Source organism: Filicampus tigris, chromosome 10 (assembly GCF_054856515.1).
Source record: "Filicampus tigris isolate MCC_2025a chromosome 10, RoL_Ftig_1.0, whole genome shotgun sequence".
In the NCBI taxonomy this organism is placed as follows: Eukaryota; Metazoa; Chordata; class Actinopteri; order Syngnathiformes; family Syngnathidae; genus Filicampus; species Filicampus tigris.
The window spans coordinates 18,507,115-18,533,786 of NC_141226.1; the positions used below are offsets into that span (position 1 = coordinate 18,507,115).

The 26,672-nt window shown below is 41.8% G+C and overlaps 1 protein-coding gene and 1 long non-coding RNA gene across 9 annotated transcripts in view; one reads left to right on the top strand and one right to left on the bottom strand.

The window, feature by feature from the left end:
• Positions 1-16,929: 16,929 nt before the first annotated feature.
• LOC147141137 (uncharacterized) lies at positions 16,930-24,349 on the bottom strand. The gene is made up of 4 exons (XR_015088323.1): positions 23,977-24,349; positions 23,131-23,197; positions 20,024-20,120; positions 16,930-18,782 (listed from the first exon to the last, which is right to left on the bottom strand). It is a non-coding gene; the product is annotated as an uncharacterized LOC147141137 (long non-coding RNA).
• A 336-nt stretch (positions 24,350-24,685) lies between these two features.
• LOC147141138 (adhesion G protein-coupled receptor L2-like) overlaps positions 24,686-26,672 on the top strand; it is a 119,460-nt gene continuing 117,473 nt past the window's right edge. For all 8 annotated transcript variants that reach the window (XM_086042700.1, XM_086042702.1, XM_086042701.1 and 5 more), the window contains exon 1: positions 24,686-25,198. The gene's annotated coding sequence lies outside the window, so the exon portion shown is untranslated. The remainder of the gene's footprint in view (positions 25,199-26,672) is intronic.

Sequence of the window (26,672 nt, forward strand, 5' to 3'; positions counted from 1 at the left end):
GATGGATGAATGGAAAAGTTGTCAATTGCCTCCAATGTTTCATGTAAACAGGACCCTAAATTTACTTCTAGGATCATTTTTGCGGCTCCGAGTGCAGCTTAACTAACAAGACAGACCTAACCGTGAAATTACACTAAATGAGCTACCTATAGGTGTTGCACCACAATATGTCTCATTCCAACGGTGAACCTGTCTTGAGCTTGTGGATGACTCAGCTACCCTCGAGCCCCCGCTGGTTCTCCATTAACAAGCACCTGGCCTGTGTTTGATCTAGGCTGCCAGAGTGAAATGTTTTCACGGTCAAGCTCATGCTAATTCCAGTGTTTAGTGCTACTGACTTGTACATGGTATGGGTCGGTGATTGCACTTTTGGTGATGTTTCAGGTTGCTTTCACATTAGTAGAATCCTTTGTCTGTTTTAATCCACTATGGTCCATATCTTCCCCTGGTGAGGTTCATTTGGCCAATCGGGTTACATGCAGTCAATATTCGGGTTAAGCTCAAAATTCCGATTTCGGAGTCATTTGGAACATGGCTTGAGCGGAGAGGGTTACCCCCACCTTTAACTAACACGATTGAAACGATGACGCACGGATGTAATCACGCAATTATATGTCATCTGTGCTTGTTACTTGCTTCCGTCAATAAAACATTATATTCACGTCACCACACGAATTAAGTAGACAGTTTCTTCCTCGCTTTAAAAGTGTGGGGTCGTACTTACTTTAGCTTTGGACATGTTTTGTTTATCACTTAATGTGTATTTCCGGGGGGTTGGGTGCCAAACATACAAGCACTTCCTGTACTTCAAAGACCAAGATTCCTTGCGGTTGAGCATGTGCAGGGCGTCCTGTGCATTCCGGATATTCAGACAGCTGTATACATACACGCATAAATGGGTTGGAAAGGGAGTAACCCAGGCATGATATTCGGCATTTTAAAAACCCGAATAAGGACATATTCTTGTTATTGCGTGCGTTTACATGGCTTTTAAAAAACAGAATACTGCCAATATTCGGGTTTTAAAAGCTTCAATGGCTGCATGTAAACACACCCAATCAGTCCATTTTCTTCAGAGGTCTTCCACTTTTGACATTTTAAATACAAATCCATCCATTCATTTTGTGGAATGCTTGTCCTCATTAGGGTTGCAAGTGAGCTGGAGCTCTTCCCAGCCGAGGACATGGGCATTGTTTTAGTGTTTTATGGTGTTTACTGTTTTGATATTATGAATTTATTGTTCTGTTTTCACTTTTATATGTCTAATTTTTACTCCATGTACAGCATTTTGGATGCGGCGATAGTTTTTTTTTTAGAATTGAGTTCAGTTGAGCATGTTAGTTGGTTAGACGTCAGCTATACTGTAGGACAGCGGTATCCAAACCTGGTCCTCGAGGGCCACTATCCAACATGTTTTAGATCTCTCCATCCTCCAACACACCTGATTCAAATGATCAGGATCGTTGTCAGGCTTCTCAGAGCTTGCTAATGGTCATCATACTGTCCCCCACTATTACAACTATTACTACTAGCATAATGTTGAGATGTACTTTTATTAACTGGTTTGAATGTGTTTTTATGCTGGTTTGTCAAAATATTGCTTCACGTTAAACTAGTCCATGCCTCAAGAGAAACTTTGGCACCCATTGCTGTCGTTCTCCCAATGGCAGAGTCGCAACAAACACAGCACAAACACAAAAAGAAGCAAGTTATTTTCAGATATTTTACCATCTGGAAGTGAATGCATTTTATTTCCATTTTTTTGTCCCCAAAAATGTTGTTGGCATTTAAAGGCAGAGTTTTTTTTTTCCTGTTTCTAATCAGGATGCATAAAAAACAATTAATTTAACTGTCCATTGGGTGGAATTGACTGTCGATTAACCATGTCTCCAAGCAATTAAGGCAAATTGGAGTGCTCTAATTGGCTGTAACCAGCACAGGCGCTGTTGATTCACTTTCAATTCCTGAGAGAGAAGTTGAGCCTTGAAAAGACTTGGGGATGCGACTTCGGTTTAGCATGCTTGCAGTTAACATATCGTATCTTAACCTCACCGAAATGTATCGTATCATAATCCTAACCAAACTGTAACCACTAACTCAAGTCATGCTCTGAACCATCCTTTTACCTTCAAATTGAATAACATCTTTTATCTCTGGGGTCAATTTGACCCAAGCAATAAACCCAGAAAGTGTAATAAAATGGTTACTGCAGTTTATATTTGTATGTGTCGGGTACTTTATGTTTGGTTTGTTGACTACATAAATAGCCCTTTGTGAAACAATCCAACATTCCTGCCAAAGTGAGCAACCCAATGTAGGCTTGTGAGTGGGTCACTTCCAAAACTTTCCAAAAGTCTCTGTAACAGTACCTCACCTCCCTTCCCTTCTAAATTGGCCATTGCAAGTATATTCTTATAATAGACGATTACATGGACGGAGAAAAATGGGCTTCTGACTATGCTTGGGCCGACTATTTTTTTAAGCTTACGGTTTATCTTTTATCGCCTACAAAATGGGCATCCGTCGGATGGGTCCGTCACATAGACGGTATGCCCAGCTCTGGTTATTGGGGTGTAAAATTACTTATACTGAGACATAAAATTGTGTCCGCATCGCTCAGCTCTACCGTTAAAAACAACGCTGACAATATGGTATCATGGAACAGCTTGTGTTGTGGCTTTCCAGATTATCCAGATAATTGTTAAAGTTATACAAAAACAAAAAGCTTTTACTCCATTATTTGTTTCATCGATAACCCAAACTTTCTTCTACTTTACATTCTTAAAGGGACGGTGGGGCCGGGAGGACCATGTTTTCACTAACAAGTTCATTTTATATATTTTTTGATCAGGAAAATGAAAAGAGCTTTCATTTTCTATTTTCAATACATTTGGGAGAAATTAGGAAATAAGTGACTCCATGAATAACGCCTCTTGTTAATGAGGAGAATGGCAGCGCCCCCTACCGTTCTATCCTTGTCCGGTCGGAGCCACTGGAGTAACCGATTACAAACCCTCCATTGGAAATCATTGTCCTTTCATTGCTTATAACGTCCAAAAACGGTGATCAATTGGCACCAAAATTTATGCGGACATCCTTACTAATGACCACTTCAACATATCAAAAGGATTAAACTCTCCGCGGCTGATTTATATGAGAATGATGAAATGTGGAAGCGAGCAGAGCTACATAGATTTGTGCTGGGACGAGCGCACACCGCTTCTTTGCTTTTATCACAGTTACGACGGGCGAGGCATTTAACACCAGTCGGGATATTTACAGAGACTGAAGTGGGAATGAGTGGACGTGCACATTTATTTGGATGAGGAATGCCCCCAGTTTTTCAACCGGCAACACGCCATCCAATGGAACGTAACAGCCTAAATAGTGCGTTCCAATGCGGCCTCTCTCGATTATGGAGTCGGATGCGCACGTTCAAGACACTCCTGGTGTTCGATGAGGTCTTACCTCACTCTGACGCCGCTTCACTCTCGCGGCTGCAAGCGGTGTCGAACAACGCACGCGACTGCTTGGGAGGCAACCCCGCGACATGAAGAGAGACGCAGGCTCATGATCACCTCCACACGCTGCGCGGACAGTAAGGAGCTAATGTTGTTGTGCTTTTTGTTTTAACAGCCTGAAGCTAGTTGTTGCTATTAGCTGTACCGTTATTCTACTGTTAGCCGGGGAGAGAAGGGGGGGGGGGGGGGTGATAAACATCCATGCTTGCCTGATTGCTAGCCCACCACATCACCCACTGTAGGCTGTAAATGTGAAAGTGCTCTGGAGCTCAATTGAATTGCTGGTGCAGGTCTCAGCTGGGATGAACACTTTGCTATTAACACCAATAATAGTTGGGATTGAAATGGAAGTGAAGGGGTGGCAGGAAGGTAGTTAATATGCTCTGGAGGACCCCAGAGACCGAGCCATGTGTCTCTTCTATGGCACTAATGTATATTTTACCCATGCAGATCTTCTAGCAACAAGGAAGAATTTGAATAGCTGCTTATTTATGAGTCTTGCAAACAACTCTTTCATTAATTCCATCTGGCCCCCATTGTTGCTAGCCAGGCAGATGGGTCCGACCGAGCCTTCTCCGCCAGGATGGCAGACGTTTTTTAAACAAGCGGATATGGAACAACCTGCATGCTTCACTGCCCCAAATGATCCCTCGGGTTTTTAGACCGCTTTTCCTTTTCTTTCTTTTTTTTTTCTGATTCCCCTCTCATACCAAGTGAGTCAAGGGCACTCTTCTGTTTCCTGGCTTCTGGAAACCTGCAGAGGTCAATCACTCTAAAAGCCGGTGGAAGTGCGCAGCAGGAGAGCAGATTTATGTACTCTCGCCATACTCCCCACGTATTCAACGGAACAATCGGTACATTCGTTTTCAATAAGAAGCATGACGTCTTCCAGCGAAAACTCTCCTTCAAAGAAATCAAACTTCGGACATCATTTGTTTGGGTTGTGATCGAAAAAAGGGGATTAGCATCTTGTGAACATTATTTTTAGTGGCTCTGTTTCAGATGTGGAAATTATAATGGACTGTATTCAAGTATGCGCATGCTAATCACACACCGGTTTTGCATTTGAGCTACACGTCTGCTGGAAGGAACGGAGGAGAGGGGGTGAGAGAGTCGGATCAATTGGTGAGCACATGTTCCAACGGCCAAGTGCGGCAATGGGAAGTACGCAAGTATGGAGGAGGGCAGAGGCCAGTGGCTTTAATTAGGCTCGCTTGAGAACATCTGCATGAGGCTGACTTCAAGCCTCGGCTGCGTGGCCCAACAGTCACGGACACGAGCCTTTAAACTCACTACCCAAGTGGGGTCTGTAAAACGTCATGTGCCACTGGAGCACGAGGCTTATCAGGTGGCCATCAAGCCCAAGAATGCAACCACATGCGCGTATCCTGCAGATAAAATCTGTTCTTGTATTTTTTATTTTTTTTTTGGTTTTGTTTTTCATTTCAGAGAATTGACTCTGCATGTAAATCCTTTTGGGTGTCTTTTTGTTCTTTGTAAGGGAAAAAAACAGGATGGAGCTTTTGTATTCATGTGCAGTTTGCAGGAAATATTTTTTTAAAACAAGGGATGGCGACTTTTGGTGTGTCATTTTTGGGAAACTCCGCTTGGGTCTTGCATGCAGGATTCAAGGACCCAAGAACAGACATCCTAAGTAGGTGGACTCCGGTGAAAATCTGGACCTGGATGCATTCCTATTCTTCCTTTAACAATTTAGGGGGGCACCTATATGAACTGGTGCAGCATTTCTGGCCAGTTAAAGAGAAATAACCCAAACATATTTTTATCAAGAATATGTTCCCAGCAGGCCCACTAGTTGAAACATAGCATTCTGATTAATATTACGTTTGTGGAATATGAGTTAAGCAGCAAAATCCACCCCCTTTTTAGCCATCTCAGGGGGCAGCCATTTTGTTTTTGCCCCCAGAGATGGCTAAAAACGGGTAGATTAACTCTTATTCCACACATGCAATATTTATCAGAATTTCTTGTTTCAACTAGTGGGCTTGCATATAACATATTCATGAAAAAAATATGTTTGGGTTTAAATACAAATGCACAGCACAATTGCATGTGTTGTAACATCTTCCATGTGACTTGATTCAGCCAATCAGACAGCAAAGAAGGAAGGTGTTAATATTAGCTATGATTTTTTAAATTTAAAATTGTAAAAGTTAGTTGTTAAGGTCACAGTTCACCTCATATTGGATATAACGCAAAACATGAAAATGCTCATCACTGGTAGAAAAAAACAGGTTTAATGCTAAATGCTAGCAGTAAATTCTCGAATTGACTAATTAATGAATTAACAGATTTGACGTACCGCCAAAAAATGTATCGTCAGCCATAATGTCCGCAAGCCGGAGGCTGAGCTGCACTATGGCGTAGATGTCACACGTGGCTCGATTGAACTATAACTATATTCAACCTACACCTAAGTAATGTTTTATCAGTCCTTTCAGTTCAGTGCGATATAAACAACATTTTGAAATACGGGACACATTTTATTTTGACACTCGGTTGGTGAAGACATAATATTTGGGACTGAATTATAAAGCATGCTATATATTTTGTATCTTCCAGACCTCGGCTTGAAAACATTTGCCTGAAGTGGACCTCTTCAACATTTAATTAAGGATTTTTCTTTGAACTGTTGAGATGCGTAAGAAGGCGAAGATTTCTTTTATTTATTTATTTTTTTTAAGTCTGTCATTTATTATTCAAATCAAATGAGGTCCAGCAGATGGATGGGAGAAAAGGGACTGTGGGTTTGCATCGCTGCTGCTCTCTCTCAGTCTCTACCTCTTCGATTCCTCTCAACCCGTGACTAAATAAAAGTTCAAAGAGAATCAGTGACAGCATCTCATTTGCATATTTCCAATGAGCAACAGTAGAAGCCGCAATCTGGGGAGGGCGGCGGTGGGGAGGCATGGAGTTGGGATTCTGCTGCTGCTTGTGATGGTGGTGGTAGTCAAGGGGGTTTGCTGTTCCCGTGCACACAGGAGATAATCAATGCATGCTGTGTACACACAATGCTACTTTTAAGGAACAACAACAAGCCACCATTTGGAAGTCAGCCTTGCATGAAGCACCGTTTACACAAGACTGCTTTTAACTGAAAACAGATAAATACAGCATTGCTTCGGCTGTTTGTTTACCCGACAACGTCTTTTGTTTTAATCTTACAACGCTAACATATGAACCTTTTTTTTTTTTTTTTTTTTTTAATGACAGCATGAATGATCTATTAAAATCAGTGGCAGGCAGTGCATTTGGTACCTTGGCCTTTGCCTCTTGATAACACCACTATAATGTTAAAAATGCACGTTTGCCCGAGTTGATATTCGGGCACTAAACCTCAGAAGTGTGAAGGTGGACTTGCTGACCAACTCTCACAGTGCTCTCACATGTCCCTAAATGAATTAAATAGGACCTGAATAATCTGAAATCACATATAGCTAAGATCACAACAAAGTCTTTAATGTATCTTCATTTTTTATATGCAATGATAGTCGAATTACACATTTTCAACGATGCTGACCAAAGTTTGTCCCTTGAGAGGCAAAGGCATACTGAGAAAAGAAAGTTCAACTTGAAAACTAAGGTGCTATAATTAATAGAAACCCAACCTGATTTAATTTTTGGGTTACTTGAAATAGCTCCCTTTAGAGAATAATAAAGAATGCAATTTGAATAAATTTGAAAATAATATGCTCCATCTTCTTTGAAATTATGGGGGGGGATACTGTGTTTATGGAAAGACAAAAGGTTTCAGGATAAGGTTGCACAAACACTCTGTATGCAGGATTGTCCTTTTTTGTGTTGAGGTTTTTCCACATTGCTGGAAAATGCACCAATACAGTTTGGTCCTCAACTTTTCCTTCAGTTCATCCTTCATCCCACTAAATTCTCATGGGAACACTTCCAATTGCATTATGTCTCAACTTCTGCACAGATACACAAGCACTGCAATAAGCAGCTGGGAACCTGAACCATATTGGTTCCCTTCCAATATGTACTTTATATTTAATACAGAGCTTTCCTTGCGTTTTCTAGACTCCAAACCTAAAAAAATATATCAGTGAGCATTCCCATAGCACTTTGTTCCTGTGTACAGTATATTACTCTGACAAGTAATGACAAAGAAAATCTACGTTTGAGAAATCATGCTTTAAAAAAAAAAAAAACTAACTGTGTGAAAACTGTAAATTCCCTGATGTGTAGCCTACCTAGGTGATTAGCAGGATTGGGAATGTTGGTGTTACTTACAATGTGTCTGCAATATTTTGCCCATCGTATCACAACACAGTGACTGGGATAATCTATATATTGGAAGAAAAACATCCACAATACATAGAGACCCATTGTATGTAACTGAGGAAGAGACCAATTTGCATCCCAGTAAACCAAACATTTTGTACACAGGCTGCTAACCACTACACCACATATTAAAGATCCCTTAAGAAAAAAAATCTGATTTGTTTCAAAATACATTATACACGTTTGAAGATAATTGCTGGGAACATGCGGAAAGACAGAGAACTATCTAGTGCTCATGGAGATATACTGTAAATCATTATTCAGCATTCGAGTTTTCCAGATTGATTTGGATATGTCGATATGTAGTTATGTATAGTTATAAGAAAGATTTCAGACTAAATATCATCCAATTGGCTGTAGTAGCGGAATTTGATTGATGGTTGCAGGATGTGGTTTCAGTGAATTTAGCAGACAAACCTACAATCTGAGAGCGGAGACAAAAACTTGATTTTTCACAATTTTGAAGCCTCATGATTTATACACTAGCGAGTTGGAAAAAAATATTCACATTGGGCAGGGTATAATGTAGTAGTGTTGTGGTGGCCAATTTAGGGACATTTATTTTCACTTCACAGGGACTTTAAGTCAGACTGATCAAGCGCTTTGGGCAGCACTTGTCTCTTCATATACTAAACATTTTGATGCTGAACTTAAAAATATTTAAGGTGCTATCTACAGTACCCCACTATGATTTATGGCATGTTAGAGTCCTATTATTGATGTTTGACGGCGTTATATTGATACTGTATCATAACAGATAACTATCTAATACATTGTAACATTTAGTTTTGTCCTGCCCTTGATCACTATTCTTCCATTTAAATACATCAATACTGCCACTACAAGTTCAGACATAACATTTCCAAAAATGTTGTCATTTGACTCCTCAAAAAACATGAACCATATCTCTAGAAACAATTGTATAACCTTAAATATTTAGGCTTAGTTCAGTCAGCTTGTTTCTTTGTCTGACATAAACAACACAATTGTGTGCATTTCCAAAAACGTCCTTGTAGTATGTTATTATGCAGTACAGTGGTGTCATGCCATTTGCCAGCGCGAGGGCTGCAAAACATTGCCATGTGTGTGGTGAACAATCCCAGGCTGAGCTTGTTAAAATTAAAAAAAAAAAAAAAAAAGTAGAAAAGAAGCAAGCTGTCTCAAGCTGCCCTTCACCTCAGCACCTGTCAGCGGGGTCATGCAAGTGTCAGCTTGTGCCGCTGCCCCTGCTCACCCCGACTCCCATCCAATCAAAAATGTTGATGAAAAATAATGGCACCCCCTCTGCTTTTTATGTTTGAAATACCGAAAATTCGAGAGACTCTTTTTTTTTGTGTGAAGTTCCCTGCGGTGCTGTTTTGTTGTACCGCAGCAGGCCACAAATCTGGCAGCAGATTCTCCAACTCTGTTAAAAAAAAAAAAAAAAAGTACTGTACAGAGTGCATCACCACCCGGTAACAGCAAACCGAAGAATTTGGTCAAAGGCGGAATGCGGTGAAACGCATAAGTGGGCCACTTTGAATTCACGCGAAGCATCCCGGAATGTCGCATGCTCCAACAAGGGGCTTACAGGAACAAATGGATCCCCAATCTTTCATGTACGGAGCGGCCACATCCTGCCGCAGAGTTTTGGTTATCGCATGACATCGGAATGTTCTGTACTGTGAAGTGGAAAAACAATCTCTAGCCCATTAAAACATGAATTTTTGAGCCATATTGAGTGTGGCGACGCTAGCGTGATGGCATTTTTAGCATGCTTCTTTCTATTGGTATTAATCAAGTACTTTTGTGTACACAACAGAATACCTGGTTGGAGTGAGTGCTCCTAGAAGCACTTTGTTGTGTTGCCTTGTAAATTCCTCGCTTGTGCTTTAAAATGGGTTGTAGTGCTTTGAAAAGGAAGGAAGAGACCACCATGTGTTTAGAGCATACCTTCACTCGCAACAGGTTCCTCCTGTACTGTTTTTTTTTTTTTTTTTTTTTTTCCCCTCCTCTTGTTGGTGACCAGAATAGAAGCAGCACACTGGCCTGTTTCTGCCGCTGGCTTGATGGTGGCCCACCCCAGGATGCGACTGGTGAAGGACCACCCCAGCAGGCTGCTAAAACGAAACGTTACGACCCTCACACAAGATGGGGGAGTTGCATTGTTGACACTTGAAGAGGCAAGTGGTCAAGTATCTTCTATGCAAAACCTGTCATTTTCAGTCGACAGCTATAGTGGCAAATTGGCCGCCCCCTGAGATGGACAAAAACAGGTGGATTTTACTGTTTAATTGTTTAATATTCCACAAAAGCAAAATTAATCAGAATGCGGTGTTTGGACTAATGAGAGTGCATAGAACATTTTTGGGTTGACTTCCACTTTAAGGCGGGATGGATGGACAGTGTATGGTTGCTCTTAAGTGGCTCAACTGAGTTATGTGTCATGGCAGCATAAAAGGAACAAATGTAATGTAATGTGACACCTTCCAAATAGGGGGAAAACAATTATACGGATCGGTTATCTCCCAATACGAATTCCGTCTATTAGGTGTGATGCATTAACATTAAAAGAAAGTGATGAAACAAAAAACACACAGATGATATGAAAGGTCGACACACCCCTGTCCAAATTCCATTTCTTTTGCGATATCATTTCTAAAAATCCAAAAAGTTCAAACTTTTTTCCATCAGAGAATAACAAAATCTCACTATCACATGTGGAAAAATGTCTAACGGATATACCGGTGGTCATCCCAAGTCAAACGCTATATAACATTTAACATTCGTATTACTGCATTTACTGTATGTATTATTGATTACTTATTAATTGTGTTGTCACTGTTCATTGTTGACGCTTATGAGTGATTTACTGTAATTCTAATTTAAGTACCGGTATTTATGCATTGTTGTTGTTTTTTTGTGTTCTGCCAGTGTAAACAGTCATATCGGGTATGTCTCACTTTAAATGTACATGTTAATAGAGAGTCAGTAATTTAGCATCCAACCAGATTTTGGGCACTTGGACCTGCAGTGTAAATTGAACTTCACACTTTGTTCCCCGCATTGCAGAATACCGTTATACACGGGCAGCATCCCGCCTCTGTTACTGCTATATTACCACCATTCGGTGACGGTCCAGCAAAACAACGACATGGAGAGAAGGTAAGAAAACGGGGGGTGCGTGTAGTCAACTCTGCAATTTCGCAGCTTCGGTCATGGTGTCAGAGCTCTGCAAAAGGGAATAGCATAAAGCCTGGATTGGGGTGTCTAGTTTGACATCTGACACTTCTCCTGCCCTGTTGTGTTGAAAGCAATAATCGCTGTCTGACATTGTTAGTTTGCACGGCACACAAAACCCTGGCGCTCAACTAATTATCTGAATGTGAGATTCCATGCTGCTGTGTGAAAAATATTCTGCTCTATGCAGAAGGCAAAAGCGCTTAAACGCTAGGCCAATTTTGCAGTATCCCGGTGTAAAACAGGCTCTCGCCTCTTACGCTTGATGGTTTATACACTAAACTGCCTCATTGTTAGGAACACTTGCACAATATAATGACGTTCAAATTTGATTGATACTGTCAGGGAGGTATTCATTTCACAATGTCACATGTGGAACTGCACTGCATCATGCTGAAGGCAGTTTCAAATGTTTACCTACTCTGCAAAATTGTTTTTAAACATGCAGAGCTCACTGACGCACACTATGCGCACTGTGTATCCCATTTCATATACCGTGTCCACTTCATTTAAATATACCACAAGGTCATAAAATTGTTTTATTTTAAGCTACTTTAAATAGCTGAATAGAGCAAGTCTTAGACCGTGCTCTTTAAAATTACCGTTAACAGTAGAGATAATAATAATAATAATGATAATAATAATAACAACGAGAACAATAACGATTATTACTATTAGGATTATTAATGTGAGCAGGAGAGGAAGAAAATCTTAAAACAGGCAAAGGTAGAGGAGGCCCCCCTGCTTTCTTCTTCAAACGGAGGCATGCTGAGCTATGCAGGAGAGAAAGGGGGCAGCAGCCGAGGGGCGCTGGGGAGCATTTGGGCGCCCCTCTCATCACCCTCCTCCTTGTCTGCCTCCCCCCTCACTTTTTAACCAGTCTTTTCAGCAGCCGGCGTGCACGCAAGGCAAGCCAAAATAGATAATGAAGAATGTCAGGCTAGAAAAGAGAAAATCACCTCTACCGAGACCAAGCTGTTCCAGAGGACTGGCTTACATTCCGCTGCAACTCGGACTGATTTATTGTAACCCCCCCCCCCCCCCCCCCCCACACACACACACACACACCCCACACACACACATGCATCCACAAGGAAAAATAAGTATTGAAAAAGCTACACAGCTGGCTAATGCCAACCGGTTGCGACTTGCGATGACGAATGCCATCCCCTTTTTGAATCCGCTGTTTTGTTCTGCTCCGTCAAAAAGACGGATCTTTCTTTTAAACCCGCTCCCCACATGTGCAGATTCCATCATTCCTTATTTAACTGGACGCCGTAAGAAGCGGTTCTGTTCTTCCTCGCGTTGGGGCGGTTGTGTTATCACATTTCCTGCCGATGCAGCCCAAGCTGCTGCAGATGTCCGCGTTGGGCCTGCGCTCATCAACGGTAGATCCGGGGTCCATGCAAACCCAATTAAGAATCAATTTGAGCCCATGTCAGACAGCCTGGCGCCTGGAGAGGGATAAATGCTTTTAATATGAGCGTCGTATCGTTGTCTCACCGCCTTCCGTGGTCTCACATGAAGTGTGCCTGCCTGCAAGTGCGCTCACGGTGTGCACATGTGCAGGATGGTAGTGCTTCTCACTATGAGGGCATAAATCATGAAATATTTCGGGACAATGAGCTTTTGACAGAAGGCATTTTTTATTCCGCCCGCCGTACACTCTCATCTCAATCCTCGGGGCTGACGTGAAGCTCATGAAATGTGCTTTTGAGTCGAGTCAAACATGTTTGACAGGGATTGATGTGGCCACCGTGGACGCGTTGAAAATATGGTCACCTTTGCTAGTCGGTCTCGAGAAAGGTTGAAATCATTCTCTGTTCTTTAAGCATCTGCCACAGATTGCATGCAGAAGAAAGGCTCTTAGTCAACTAGAATATACAATTGCACTTTGAAGAAGTTAAGCACTATTTTGAGCTTGTGTTGGCCTCCAACTTGGAACTTAAAAAGTTGGGTTTTCCACACCAACTCAGGCTGGTGCAGTCCTTGCCAACCCAGTTGGGCATCTGATGTCAATTCAACATCAATATGACATCAATTGAATGACTAGAGGTGAGTATTGGCAAGGACAATACAATACATATCACGATACTTGGGTCACGATTATCGGGATATTGCGATATTGTCATGTTCTACCCAATTAATATCAAAATTACATGTAGAGATGAGAAATGGAAGTTGCTGTATATGTTAATCAGAAGATATAGATCAGAGGACAAATTTGCTTCAAAACATCCTATTTATTACTTGTGTTTTTGCACATTTTCTCTGGAAAAAAAAAGAAAACGGAGTGTTACACACTGCCATCATTAAATCGATATTAGGAGCTGAAAAATCGATATTATATTTGGCGGCCGAAAATGGCGATATTTTGGCAAATCGATTTTTTTCCACACCCCTACGAATGACTCGATGTCATGTTGATGTTGAACTGATGTCAGATGCCTACTGGGAAGCCTTGTTGAATGAACTGACGAAGCCTTGTCGGATGAGAGGCGCAACATCTTCAAAGACAAACAGCAGTCCAGTTACGATCGATTCAATGCCCCGAGGAAGCTTGTATAAACACTTAAAACAGCCTCGTTTACACAGCTGTCATTTTTCCGCCTTTTGTCCATTTTTGCCATTATGGACAACACACAGAATGGGCGACAAGGTCCCTCCAGCCATCTTCTTCCTATAGCGCTTGTCCTCATTAAGTGCACGGGTGAACTAGAGCTTGTGGCAGCTGACCTTGGACAAGACGCAGGATATACCCTAGCCATTCAGACTTATGGAGAAGTCTTCAAGTCTTTGATGTCCCTACGTGCATGCTTTTGGAATGTGGGAGGAAGCCAGAGTATCCCGAGAAAAAAGAGGAGAACAGGCAAACTCTACACAGGAAAGCCAGAGCCAAGATTGGAACGCAAAACCACAGTCAATGCTGCCTGGGGACAAGGCGAACCTAGAAATTTTCTGGAGGTAATATCACAGCCTTAACAAGCGGGTATTTTACCAAAGTGGGGAAGAAGACGAGACGTTTAGCACCTGACGACACACCAGTCACTGACATAGTCACAAGTCTAATCATCTGGACTTTGCCAGACCATAAATAGTGTACAGCAGGGATGGGAATTCCGTCCCAGGGACGGAACGGTACATTTTGGGGACGGAGGACAAGGAGTTTCTTTAAAAAGGACGGACTAAGCAAGGACAAGTGGGTTTTTTTGGCAGTCCCTGTTAAGTGTCCCTAAACGGGTCAACGGGACGGATGCCCATTTCACTGATGACTGACAGAAACACGCCCAGCCTGTCTTGCGTGTGTAATCCGCCACTACACTACTTGAGTTGTCCAAAGGTGAAATCTCACGACGCGCCGCTTGTGTCATACGTTTTCTCCGTGTTTGTATGCTGGAGCGAGTGACTTCACTTTGCTTCAATCGGGCGAGAGGAGAGCCAGCTAACGAGCTTTAAATAATGTTTATGAATTATGAAACCCCTCCCACAGCGTCATGCAGGGAGGGACCCTTTTGGGGGGGGGGCTGGCTGGACGGACCGGTGAAATGTAAGGATGGAAGCACTTTAAAAGGACGAGGATGGACGGGGCCGGAGGACGATTATTTTATGAATATTGAGAGAGGGATGATGAGGGAAGTGTGCCCAAGTCACAGACGGAGGACAGACTGACAAAATAGGGTAAAGTGCCCATCTCTGGTGTACAGGTCCCAGGGTGTGTTTATGGTACTAGCAACAATTGATATGGAGCTAATCTGGCATCGCCTGCCACGTTGCACAAAGTGTTGTATTTTTTCAGTCAATTTCATTGAGCTGGCTCACACCACGCGCCGCCCTGCAAACTGTATCTGTGAAGAGCCGCCATTATCATGGGAGTCGTTTATACGGTTGCTGAAAAGGAGGTGCGACGACACGATGGCGGCGAGCAAGGAGCGCCGGCGTCTGAAGAGATTCAACCGAGCGTGAGGATAATCCTTGACGGCGTCGGTGTTATTGATTTCAAAATTGGGAGCACTTGATTGGAATTTTGAATGGAAAACACATTGCGCGGCCATTTTCGCCATCTCCACCAAAGGGCGATATTTTGATATTTTGGATGAGAGCGCAGGTGCGCACAATGGCTTTGATTACTGGCTGCTGACAGCGCACGGTAGAAAAACCATCTCGCAGCACTAGTCTCACTCGGTTGGACTTCTTTTATCTTTCTCTCAGGGAAAATACACACTTCAGTCCTGGGCTGCTTCTGAGAGACGCTCATATCTATTTCAGCTTGCTTTTTCTTTTTTTTAATTCATTTTTTATTTCATTTTAATACTCAGTTTTTCTCATGAGCCGCTTCAAAACCCGATGTCTTCAAACCAACCAACCTTCAGAGAGGATAATATCGTCCTCTTTGCTGGATTTATTATTTATTGCGTCTGTGTTTGCTGTTAGGTTAGGTTTGTGCTCCAGGGTGCTAAAAATAGTGGCGGTCCCAGGCCGTGTGCATGAATGACAGGTTTCCGCTGGCACGCAAAGATGACCCTGTTTCTCTTTTCCTCAAAAGTTAATCTGGAGATACAATATGCTTTAAGGTAAGAGATGCTTTAAAGGAGAGGTCTTGCGTGGCAATTGAGCTCCAAACGGAAATATACTGTGTATTAGCTACACTTGCCTGGAATCATTCGATTTTGTTTTTCTTTTGCACTTCCTGTAATGTGCCTACTACCTTTCAACACAGGAACAATGAGCATTTGTTTCCATTTGTGGAAAAGAACGACTTGTTGCGCACAAAGCAGTGACACAACACTTGGATAAAGATAAACAAGCACCACTGGGGACTGAATTAAAACAAAGTGCTTTAGTAAGCGTTTTAAAATGCTCCGGACTGAATAGTTATCCTTCCTCACTCTGGATATGTTTATTTCAGGGTTGTTATTCTTCTAACAAAAGCGACAGTGATTCCATGTCCCGTTTTCCCCAAATTTAAGCAAAGGGGGTGAGCGTGTGGCGGAGGGGGGTTCACTGCATGAGCCAAAAAAAGACCCACCGAGTCTGGATCCTTGTTTCATGTCAGACTTGATGTGTTGTAGCGAGCTGAATTCGCCCTCTATATTCTTGATCTAACTTCTTTCACTGGAGTTTGCTGTCAACTCAAGCCTCATGGGGAAGGAGGTTAAGGAGGAAGCAAAAAAATGGAGTCTTACATAAAGTCCCACTCCAGAAGAGAGAACATACTGCGGCTGAACCCTGAAACCTCCTCCAAACAACCTCCAAAACAGCTTTAGAAACGCGCATTTACACTGCAAGTGAAAGGTGACTTCAAAAAGTGCTATCTACATGTATTTGTATTTTACGACCTTGTTCGTTCATTCAAACTTTTACTTGCATCTCGAAAGATCATTGAGGGCAAGCATTCATTTTCAATGATGTCGAGAAGACAGGGGACACAAACAAAATAACAACACAGCAGATATTAAAAACAATTACATTCAAAAGAAAAACAGTTATTGATCATATTGAAATGATACATGGTAACAATTGTAATGTCTGTTTTGGAGTATTCCGGCAATTTGCCGCAGAACAACTGAGAGCACTTTTACCAAATGCTGTCTTAGTCTGGAGAACTTTAAGCAGTAAACGGTCACTTGATCGTGTTGAGTGGTTATTATGAAAGTAGTTTAATAAAATGCTGATGTCTGGTGGCATGATGCCTTTCAAGACTCTGTCAATGAAAATGAGCCAGTGCGTACCTCCTTGTACAGATAAAGGTGTCCATCCCATCTTATGATGTAAAGTACAATGACTGGCGTAGTAGCTGTCGGCAGCAATGAATTAGTGCAGAGTAAAAAAAAAGAAAAACTGTCCAGTGGTTTTAATGTGGAAACAGAGTCCTGTTTTTAACAGTGTTGTCTGCTAAGAAAAAAACCCAAAACAGACTCCTTTGACCAGCTGTTTCACACATGACCGTGAGACATTTTTCTTGCTTCGGTATAGATTTTTTTGCTTTAGTTTATTTGTCAGTAGATAAATATGAGTCTTAAATGTGAGGTTTTGGTGTAACCATGCAGCAAAATTGATGGTGTTAATTCAACACAGATGGTGTTAATTTTAAAACTGCCAAGAGTGAAAATGACACCGGTGGTGTTAATTTTAAAACTGCCAAGAGACTAGATGCATCCCCACGACTTGATGGTAACAACATAAAATAAAGTAACAATTAGGAAAGTGTTAAATATTTAACCCTCAATTACATCTTAATTGCCACGATTTTCTGTGTTAACTGCATAACACTCGCGTGTAATTTATTCATATTCCTCAACAAATTTTCCTGGAGAAAATAATGGAAATGTCGATTTTTAATTAATCGCTCAACATATTGTTGTCATAGCCATATTGTATTACTACTCAGAAATCTGAACAGAAACGCGTGTACCACTTTTGTTGTTATGCTACGTTGTGATCATTTCCATTTTTGGTTCTGTACTCGTCATCATTTTTATCCGCTTTGCCATCAATCGTGCTCTTCTGAAGTGGCATCACCCAACAAGAAAACCCAAAGAAAAACACTTGTACATTTAATTTTAGAGCCTCACTGTGCTAAAGTCTCACGGGAAATGCTGAAATCCTGTGAGGTTCGAAAGAGTCCGTTTTTGTGCAAGAGACATTTCTGTCCCCAAAATATTTTGGTTGGTTTCCAAATATACATGTTGAGGTGCCACTCTACATTTAATACTAAGTTCAGTATGTTTCTTAAGTAAATATCACTCAGCGTGTGTTGACCTCAGAGCAAAGAACACCATGCTGCAAAACCTAGATTATAAACATCCTTCAGCTACCGCATGGTGGCTTGGATCGAGGGCAATTGGATTTGACGGGTACCAGGAGATCTTTAATCTGTCATCTATGGGGCAATTGAGGGCAGTACGGCATCCACTTTCCACCAGAATCTTCCCAAACAAGCCACGTTTGCTCCTTGGGGCACACTTGTTGTTCCAGCAAACGTGGACGGGACAAGTTTGTAAACAAGCGACCCGACACACATTTGCTACACTGATAATGCGGTTAATGCTCGGTGCTATCATCAGCTTGCAGCCTTATTAGTGGCATGGCCGCAGGACTTTCAATCGCCTGTTAGTATGCCTGAAGCGTCAGTCACTTTGGTCCAGTTTAGAATGCTAAGACAATGTTCCACAAAATTTGGGTCAACTGCATATTACTCTTCAATTAAGATTTTGTACGAAGTGAGGTACATGCATACCGACAATTTGGACATTTTTCCTCCCTTTTAATCAGCGTCAACAAAGGACAGAGTAGCATGTCTCTAAGAGATTACACTGAGTGATTATTCACTGGTGTGTGGTGTGTTAAGGGTGATTTTTTTTTTTTGTGTTCCGGACCTGATCTAAATGTCAAACCTGTTCAATATTTATGATGGTTCGGGCAAGCCATGGACTACACGACTGTGATGTGAAAAGGAATTATAGCCAATTAGGAAGCCACTGGACAAAAACAGGGGAGCAACTGATTGTGTAGTGGTCGCTCACCACAATGAAAATGTCAAGGAGATGATGAGTTTGTACCTGCAATGTAGTTGCCAGATGAGTTAACTGTTAGTCTAGCTTCTTGTATTCCGTCTTCTACCATTAATCTTTGAATTTTTCGTCAGTCTTGAACTCGTGTTTACATGCGGAACCACTCTTCTTGTTTGGCACTTCATGCAGACAAACGATCTTCCTTTCCTCTCTACACAGAGAACCAAAACATCAAAGTAAAATATCAAGAGGAAAAATGAATTATTTAAACGGGCGGAAGAGCATAAACAAAAATATGCAGGGATCTGATTTTGTACTGTAAGTCAAAAACAAAACCTTTTGAACTCTTAGTGTAAGAATGATTGGGACGGAAATAATCAGATCATAAAACGTGCTTCTCTTGGGTCTTTCCCATTCCGCCATGGATGTCAAGATCATGATAAGGTTGACCGTTCTTATCTGCCTCGTTGCTCACAAAGCTGCAAAAAGATGGTCTAAAAACAATAAGCCGGGATATGGATGGAGAATTCCTCAATGCAGAGACGTCTGTGTGGAACAAGAGCGTTTATCGAATCATCCTTTGATTCCGCTCTCCCGCTCCCCCCTTTCTCTCCTCAATAAACGACTCCTCTCTTATAGGATAAGATTGCCTTTGAGTTTGAAGCGTTTGATCATAATGAGCAAAACCACTTAGTAATGACTCGGGATGTATTCACCGCAGCATTCCCAGCTATATACGCTCTTATTCACCACACCCCGCGTTATTCTGGAGCCCTTGTCCACACGCTCACACGAGACAACACGGTTTGAAGACAAACACGTTGCGAGTGACTCGAATCGTCCAAACGGCGTCTCCCTGTGGTGCCTCCAACCCACAAGATCATAAACGACCCCAAAAAATGTAAACGGCACTTATGTAATGCTCTACAAGTTTGGAAGTTGAAAGAGACAAAAGAATGTTGTATTTACACGCATTTTGTTGTTTTGCTGTTGGTTACAAAGCGTGTGTTACAAATCTTTATTAGCTTTTTAAAATAAATTATCAAACAACTTGTAAAAGGATCCGTATGCTGAAGTCACGTGACCATTGAACACATTTAGAGTGCACGACAGCAACAAAGTGTGATGTTTATTGTCCCTGCTTTTAATTATTGAAGAGAAATGCAGTAACTTAGCGATAATGAGCAGTCATAGGTAATGTTATGTGTATGTGCCCCTGGTATTTACCCCCCCCCCCCCAACACCCACACCCCGAGAACCCACAGTAATTAAAGTATATTGGGTGAGCAAAACCGGCAGTCAAATGTGGAAGCTCTTAAAGTGGTGGGAAACAAGATTTGTTTTGGTGCTTCTATAGTTGTATAAACACTGAAAGTTGAGTATTGATCACAGATGTATGACTGATATGTCAAAGGGGAAATGAAAACAGAAGTCATCAAAAAGAAAGCTTACCGTCACTGTCCGATGGAGGACAACCATCCATGTCGCACGTACGCTATAGTTGGCTGCGACCATCAGATGCACTGCCGATTCGGTCTCAACCAGTTTGCTGTCGAAAGAAGCAATATATGACATCAGCTATAGGAAGTACTTTAATAATTATAAAGTAATTTATAAAGTAATCAAGCAATGAATTCACAATGAATTTTCGACAATGTTGATTAAGGAAATTTGCCTACTCTACCATAAATGACACCAAATATGTACATCAGCTGTATATTTAAATGAGACTTATTGGCCCCCATTTTGGGAGACAGGTGCCCATACGCTCTGCGGTGAAAAAACGGGTGCGTCTTCATTTTCCTGCCGGGGAAAGTGTAGTTTAGCGTCTTTGTGAATTTAGTAGACCACGCTACACCTCGCCGGGCATTCCAGAGTATTCTATTGGACACCCGCAGCACATCAAGCAATTTGGTGATCAAAAGTAGACTACATTTTAGACCAGCTAAAAGCAGGTCTACGCTGTGGTGTAGGTAATGAAATAAAAACTGAAAACTTATTGCATTGTAATGCAAACATTTTGCAATAAAACACAGTAGTATTGCGTTTTAGGCGATCTTAAATATTCTCGTGATGTCTCCTGGCGGGCATCGTAATCTGGTGACTGACGGTGGTTGTGTTGGCAGGTAAATGCTATCTTTATTCACACTTAGGTTGTAAACAATTGAATCCATTCACGATACTCCCAGCCGGTAAGCGGATGTGAGTAGGAAATCAGCCAGCTAATGAGCTTTAAATAATGTTTGTAAATTATGAAACCTCTGGCGTTAGCCTCTCTCCCACTGCGTTATTTTGTTTGTTTTTTTTCCTTTGGGGCATTAGGGGGGATGGACTGACGCGCGTTAAAAGGACGAGGACGGACAGGGCCGGATGACGATTATTTTTATGGATAAGGACAGAGGGACGATGACGGGAAGGTGCCCAGGTCGCTGACAGAGGATGGACCGGCAAAATAGGGTAAAATGCCCATCTCTGCTTAAAACCAAGGCACGTACCAAATAAAAATTTTGGGCATATACCAGTACACCTCTTCTTGGTTTCCATCCAATTTGATTGGTCTGACCTCATACCCCTATGCTATTCACAGCCACTAGGGGGATATTGTCACAGTTTGATACATCATAAACAGTCCTCAGTTCATTTCTTTCCTTGGCGTTTAAGTCAGCGGTAGCGTCTTTCAGCATTTGCATACAGTTTCTAAGGAGACTGTAATTTGGAGTTGTAATCATGAGGTCCTTTAAAGCTTGTTATTTACTGCATGGGGCCTTCCTGCGATGACATGTCTTTCCAGCCCTCAGATGAATCGGCAGGGAAAACTACTCAGACTCTTATGTGAGCTTTTATTTTTAGGGGGTTTAGAACACAGGAGAGAATGACAGGGTGCAATGAAACAGCCAAGCCAAGCATATTCGCACACTGAAAACAAAATGTGAACAGTCTGTAGTTCTCCTCATTTTTGTGTGTGTGTATTTGCATATACACGGTACTGACCACAATGAATAAGACACCCATCCCAGGGAGAGTTTACACTTTCGGTCGTGGTCCATACATAAACATTATTTCTCTCGGTATGATGATGTGAGCTTGTAAATTTAGCCTGCCTCACTCATCTTTTCACTTTCCACCTGGTGAGCATGACCCAGATCTCTAGTGTGCGGCTAGGCGTCTGTTTTGATACCAAAGCCACGGGTAACAGAGAGCACTCACCCTGGCTATATATTTTGGCTCATGAGAGAGAGCCAAGTGACATTTCAGACGTTAATAGATTCTCATTTCGCGGTTAAGTACTTCATACTCCGACTGACTCCTCTTAAGCAAATACATCCTGAATCAAATGTCTGAATTCGCAACACGGAGGGAGCTCTTATTATCAATACCGGGGAGCTAAAAATAGTAGAATAATGAAAACTGCTGCTAGCCGTTTATGGGATTTCAAAAAAGGAAGCGACGTGGGGGTGATCTTTAAAAACCTGAGGAGAGCATCACCGCAAAAACTGGCTTCCAGCTGTGTGGATCATTTCCCTTGGTGTCGTCTGACTGCTAAGACAACTTCACATGGTGTTTGGAGACATAATGACAGAGCAGAGACAGCCCATAGAGAAATTGCATGTTGCTGTGACAATCAGGATGCACGGCACCCACAGACATTACACATCACACGGAGAAAATGGGTGCTCATCGCCCTTTTGTGTGGTGACTGAATAATTCTCATCCCCATTTTATGGTATTGTTGCATACGCAGCAGCTGGCATACCCAGACTAAATAGCTTTGGTTCTTTTATAGGCAAACATTTTGTTGTCCAGTTCGCCATTAAGATTAGATAATATTTGCCCACAAATGGAATTTTAATGCTAATGTGTTGCAGCTTACAGTAATGCGCTCTCAACTTTGGAGTGGTAATTCCAGCAAGAGAGCTTAATCACGGCCCTAATAGTCAGTTGGGGTTTCCATTTTTAAATCCCTTCAGGGACATTAAACAAAGTTAAAAATAAAAACAATCCACAAATCTTCTTTGAAACCACCAGAGGAAGCATGGTGTGATTTGTAAACAATACATCAGGGGCATTAATAGAATACATAAATTTAGCATTGCTACCCAATGGAAACCCGTAACCAAAGACTCCCTGTAGCTCCAATTAGCTTTTAGTTTTTGGAGTGACATGGTTTTCACAGACAGCCATGTTATTCCAGAAGCATTAAAAAAAAAGAAACACATACATATACAATAGGTCTGTGTTGTTTACATTGGTGATTACAAAAAATGTCATATCAACAAACAGAGTTGTGCTGCAATCAGTGATGATGATCAAACTGTCAGCATGTTCAGCCCACATTAAATGGTGTATTTGAAAAAAGCTTCTCATTTTAGCACCACCCATCTGTCCAGGATACCGGGTTCTAATTTGGGTCAAGTCATTACTTTTTCATACAAATACGATCTCTAGAAGTTGCCTAAAATGGTAAAAATGACGTAATTTCTGTTTAAAAATCCCAAAATTTTACTTAGCTTTAAAATCACTTCCCCCCCCCCCAAAAAAAAATTATGTTTCTTCTGTACCTGAAAATGCCATCATGGTCAGTCGCGGTTCAGTCCACATAATCAACGCTTGAATCTTGAGCCTCTGCTGTTGACACAAAATAAACAAACAAACAAATAAATAGTTTGTTACTGTTACTGCACACAATTTCATCGTTCATGTCTAGCTGTCATTCGGACTCAAAAGGAGGAACTGGACTATGAACGCTGCTCTGCTAACCTGGTCCCACTTTCGAAAGACTTGTCAGACTGAAAGAGGTCAACCATCCATTTCCGAAAAGTGTTTATTCTGGCCTGGGTAGCTACAGCTCTTCCTGGTTGACATACAGTATGGTGTGATATGCTCCCACTCACAGCTATAGACAATAAAGGTGTCTTAAATTAACCTAAACATACATCTTTTTGAAGTATAGGAGGAAGCCAGAGGTTTTTATTTTTAGCCCACAAGTACAGGGAAAACAGGCGAGTACTTCCAAAAGAAAGGCCGCAGCCAATATGGGACCTTTGTGTTCTGTAGCAACAGTCTAACATGTCTTAGTTAGCAATTTATCAAGAAAACTCGAGCATTAACAAGACTTTGATCGTGCAAAGAGTTGTATGGCAATGGACCAAACCTGAGCGGCTGGGCATAAACGTATAATCAAAACAAGTCCTGTACAAATCTTATCTTAATATACTGTACAGTCACCTTTTCCACATTTTAGCTACAGTATTAGTTTAAATTCATTTTTACATTTAAAGTTCTATATGCTAAACACTCCATAATGACATTTTCTGCAAATTTGTCAAAAATAAGAAATTACAAAATTAAGTATTCATAACATTTCCTATGTGGCTCAAACTTGAGCTCTGTAGCATCCTGCTTACTGGTCAGCCTTGAGATGTTCGTACACCTTAACATGAGTCCACCTGTCTCAGATCACCCCATTCATTTAATCCAATCTTTTAACCAAACTATGTACTTGTCTAATTAGCTAGATACGCACAGGAGCTTAAAAATACCCCAATTTCACCAAATCCATTGCTCCCTAACTCTCTGCTTGTCCATCCAGCTAAACAATCAAGCTAGCTCGTTAACTACTGGAGGTAATGACTGTATAGCTTGGCTTCACCCGAACCCACTAAGATTTTGATGAGGAAGCCACTGCGAGTTAATGCTGCATATTACCTAAACATTTAGACTGTGGCCTGACTAACCAACTAACCCACTATTTCTCTACCGGTACTCACGATGCACAAGAGTTTCAATAATTATAGCATGAATTCACCTGAACCAATTCCACTTCTTACTAGATTCCACTCCACTTTAGTGTTGTCATTTTACATAACCTAACTATAAATGACCAACAAACTAGCAACTTATCTGTCTAGAAAACGAGTTCCTGTTTGGCTCACTAAATATATATCTACAATGAATTAGCTATCTATCTAGCCAACCACAAGGGTTGATCACAGTCTGAATCCATTCCCAACTCGAAATGGATTTGAGTAAAATCCACTCCGGGATTTCCTCGCGTCTGTGTCCAGCCAGCTGCTGCAGAGCGTCGGTCCAGTGCTCTTTGCTCATCTGCTCAGTTGTCCTCTCGACTGCGTACGAGTCGTTTGGATACGACACGCGCGGGCTGGCGTGCAACTAAATCCCGGAGCTCACGGAGGATCTCATCTCAACACTCCCCGGTTTGAGTGTGCCGCCGTCGGGCTTCAACGACCCTCCAGACCCACTTCGTCACGACCTTTTCGAGACTTTTTCCAATTCACCTCGTCTCATTGGAGCGTGTTTCCCCACACTCCAACCTTCTCTTTTCAAACGGTACGCGCGGGGCATGGTGCTTTACTTTTGAAGCCCCTTTTCCCTCTCTTCGCTTATGGAGCTATTCGCCCCGACCTGGATGTATCGACGTGTGGGGGAGCGTCTACCTGCCACCACCGCTTGTTCGCTGTGAGGCGACCCGAACATGCAGCCGAGCCACGTCTGTTTTTGTGTGACCCGGAGCTCAGTTTGCGGGGGCCTCCTCGTCTGAACCAGGCCAGTCTAGTTGAAGGGGGTGGTGTCGGTCTGAAATTCACACTACTTCATCCTTCTAGCACAGTAAGTAGCATCCCCTCAATCGATACATAACGTTTAACCACAGTGTGGGAGAAGTGGCTCTTTGAATGACTTTTGAAAATGTTCAATTACCTCAATAAAAACAGCCACGTAAAGTTTTGTTTTGAAATCGTATATTAAGTTGCACAATGAAAGAACTGAATTCACACGTTTGGGGCTGGTCGAGCACAATGCCGAGTATTGCAGTAACATTGTGCATCTCCCCACACACACTTTGAACAGCATCTAAGTAGCTGCATGCCAGTAGCTGTCTCCGTTTTCCTCTCCATTTTGCAGCTATAAAATAAGATCATTGCTCAGAGCATGTATAATTCACGGACCCCCATGCCAGTCATGCGAGATGATGGCGCACACACACGCAGACATACTAACACAGACAGACGCACGCATACACACACACACACACACACACACACAGACATGCAGACAGATGCAGAGTTTTTACAGGCTGGGGAGCAATATCTGCCAGCCCGCCTTATGTGAAGCATTTTCGGAGGCAGGCTCCAACCGGGATCCTCCTGAGGGCAAGGCACCGCTGACACATCAAGGTTAAACCACAATTACGCTCGAATTTCTTGTGGACGGCATTCAATCGTGAGCTGACGTGCTGCAACGTTATATAAGGCAAACGCCGTCAAGTAGTGGGTCATCAATTAGAATAACGTGTTCACTCTTCCTATAAAATGTTGGAGTGCCTGTTTTCATCCATAAGGGCCAGTTTGAAGTCACGAGGCAAAGAAAAGTCTTACAATCTCCGCTTAAGGTCAGGGATGGCCTTGGTGGTCTTCCGCACCAAACTTATCCAATTATGCCTTTATTTGCAATGGGGAACAGTGGGAAGGATGCAATTGTCCAAAATGTCTCCGTTGTGGAACATTATTACACTAATGTGCATATAGTTTGTATTTGATGGAGCTGGAACGGTTGAGTTATTTGTGGAACCAAAATTGCAAATTTGGACTTCATAACTCTGACCAGAACACGAGGAAACCAATAGAATAATGAATCAAATAATTGAATTTAAGGAAAGATGGCAAAATTATATTAGCAGTAATCATAAAGGATATTGGGGTTGAAAAGCTGCATAAAAAAATCACATCATCTGTACTGCAATCATTTTGTACATTTTCCAAGAGTTTTTAATGCATGCACGGCGATTGTTCTAAAGTTGTTGATGGTGAGCTCAGAAGGCAGCTAATGTGCACATGGTTCATATTTCATGATTCATAACAAAGTACCGTAGTCACTTTTGGAAGCATATTTGGTAACTTGATTGAAAATGGACGCCACACACCTCACTGAGAAAGCAATATAATATTGAAAAACAGCTTTTGAACTTGAACTTGTTGATTTTGGAACCATGTTCGGTAACCTACGTGGAAATTGATGCCCCACACCTCTCCTGAAAAGCAATAATAATGAAAAAAATTCAAGTTACATTATGCTGATGCTTAAC